This window comes from Budorcas taxicolor, chromosome 6, assembly GCF_023091745.1.
Source record: "Budorcas taxicolor isolate Tak-1 chromosome 6, Takin1.1, whole genome shotgun sequence".
Classification (NCBI taxonomy): Eukaryota; Metazoa; Chordata; class Mammalia; order Artiodactyla; family Bovidae; genus Budorcas; species Budorcas taxicolor.
In genome coordinates, this window is record NC_068915.1 from 58,359,894 (window position 1) to 58,362,805 (window position 2,912).

A 2,912-nucleotide genomic window follows, 5' to 3' on the forward strand; every position below is an offset into this window, starting at 1 on the left:
TGATCAAAAATAGTAGCTCCTATTTACCTTGGTGTTCACGAGACAATGGGGACTGACAGGGCTGTATCTGGGCTGGCCCATCAAGGAAATGCCTGTAACGGCCAGCACTGCATTGCCAGTTGTCCCTGCAAACACTGCAGCTGGCCTGGTGTGACCAGCTGTTCACAACTTCACGAAGAAGCAAAATCCATGCCTGGATTTTAAGTTATTGGTTTACATTTTAAAAATTCATGTTTGAGCCAAAGAAAGCACATTTAAAGGCAGATTTAGCCCTTAAGCCACTATTTTGTGACCTCTGACATTTGGGAATCTATAATGGGGGGGTGTATGTATGTGTGCATATGTGTGCATTTTCATTTTTCTGTGTTTATCCTCTGTACTTCTTCCACAGTTAAATATCTGAGGGGCAGTAGCAAGCATGCAGAAAGTATTCAGTTAAGATCAGCTGACCAATGAAGGTTTATTGACGAACAGACACCAGAGGAACTTTGCTGAAAGAAAACAATGAGTAAGTTAGTGTCACCCACATTCAATGCCCTCCGCATCTTCACGTCAACAAGCCAAGCCCTGATGACACAAAGATGAACAAGATGCAGTCCCTGACCTTAAAGAATGTTATAGACTTGTGGGGCCACAGACATGTAGACAACTGTAATCGTTACAAAACATGCGAACATGTTTTATCTCAACATCAGGAGAACCTAAGGTAGTTGATACAGCGTGTGACCTTATACTCAATGTACAGGAGAGAAACAGGTTAAATGACTTGTCCGAGGTCACTCCAGCAGTTCATGGAGTTATAATAAGAACCCAGCTCTGCTGACTTCAAACCCAGGACTCTTTCTGCTGAATGCTAATATTCTAACATAAAACGCCTCTACACTGGAGGAATTTGGCTCAGGAAGAGGGTCAATACCCAGTGAGTTAGATGGAGGCATTGATAGCATCATGGAAGGCAGGCTTTGAAAAGCACCTGTGAACAGTCAAATATTTTTCTTTTCATTAATTATAATTTTCCATCTACCAAAAAGAATTTGAGGCTACTTTCAACAAGGCATAATACCATATATATTTTTCATGTTCAAGAAACAAAGTAATGAAGGAAAACAGAGATGAAATCCCTGTTTCAGAAAGTTGAGGGTAAGCACAAGTGGGCATAACTCCTAGCTCTGAGCTTCCTGAGAGACAAGATAAACTGGGAAGTGATAAGATTCTGGTTTATAAAAGGAAGCAGACCCATTTTAATTTTAGCATATATTATCACCATTTGTTCTCTGAATCCACACAACAAAAATCAGTATTCTTATGGAAAACATTGATTTGAAAATGCATTTTATATTAAAAAGAATGAATTTGTTATATTTGTAAAGTTTGTGGGTTGCCTGGAAAATCCCATGGACGGAGGAGCCTGGTAGGCTGCAGTCCATGGGGTCGCTAAGAGTTGGGCACGACTGAGCGACTTCACTTTCACTTTTCATTTTCATGCATTGGAGAAGGAAGTAGCAACCCACTCCAATGTTCTTGCCTGGAGAATCTCAGGAACAGGGAGCCTGGTGGGCTGCCGTCTATGGGGTCCCACAGAGTCAGACACAATTGAAGCGACTTAGCAGTAGCAGTAGCAGTGGGTTGATCAGAAGATTTGGAAATTTTGTAACAACATACTCACTAGCACATGATTGCCAACATGAATGGTTTGGCCTGTCCTATAAAGGAAAATGCAAGAATTGGCATCTTGTTAGAAGGCTCATGCAGCAGAGTATGGGAGCATGGAAACAGTAATGGGTGGGGGCGGGGGAGTCAGGGGAAAGGGTGAGCAAAAGATTGCCTCTTCATAAACAGCACACATTTTAAGTTCTTAACTGGTGTGCTAAGTCACTTCAAGCATGTCCTACTCTGTGCAATCCTATGGACTGGAGACTGCCACGCTCCTCTGTCCATGGGATTCTCCAGGCAAGAATACTGAAGTGGATTGCAGTGCCCTCCTCCAGGGGATCTTCCCGACCCAGGCATCAAATCTGTGTCTCTTACATCTGCATTGGCAGGCAGGTTCTTTACTACTAGCACCACCTGGGAAGCCCTAAAGTAGACTTAATGGCCCATATGGGGATCGAACCCATGACCTTGGCATTATTAGTACCACACTCTAACCAACTGAGCTAACCAGCCAGCTTAACTGGAACTATTGCCAAAATGGCACATCAAACACAAGACAACATTCATCAGCTATGAGGATATTTCATCATTCATCATTCATTCAACAAACATTTACTGAGTGCCCACAGAGTGGGCATTCAAGCCCTGTCCTTAGGGATGAAGATGGGGCAATAAACAACACAGACAGAAATGCCTGCCTTCACCAAGCCTTCTTGAGGCAAAGCCTAGCATGTTGCACAAATTAAAGATGCTGTACACTTTGTCTATGAGAGAGCTGGAGTTCCCACAGTCACACTGGCATCCAAATCTGCTGTCCTAAAAAGGCTGCTGCTGCTGCTGCTAAGTCGCGTCAGTTGTGTCCGACTCTGTGTGACCCCGTAGACGGCAGCCCACCAGGCTCCCCCCTCCCTGGGATTCTCCAGGCAAGAACACTGGAGTGGGGTGCCATTTCCTTCCCCAATGCAGGCTACACCTCTGCATTACTGCAGATGGTAAAACAGATGCTTGGCTTCTATCACACTATCTGAAGCCAGGAAGGGAAGCACAAACACTGATCCTAACAGGGTTGAAGCCCAGGTCCCACCTTCGGAAGCTCACAAATGGATGGAGTGTCGGCAGGCACCTCCTTCAGTCTGAGGCAATGGCTCCCCCCGCTCCACCCCATTCTAAACATGGCTTTAAGAAGCAATTGGAAGAAAGAGGGGGAAGAGGAGCTAAAACAACCATAGAAGCTGTTACACACGGTAGAAAATAAACAA

General features: G+C 44.5%; 1 non-coding gene across 1 annotated transcript; it reads right to left on the reverse strand.

The window, feature by feature from the left end:
- Positions 1-2,092: 2,092 nt before the first annotated feature.
- On the reverse strand, positions 2,093-2,166 carry TRNAI-AAU (transfer RNA isoleucine (anticodon AAU)). The gene has a single exon. It is a non-coding gene; the product is annotated as a tRNA-Ile (tRNA).
- Between the last annotated feature and the right edge of the window lie 746 nt (positions 2,167-2,912).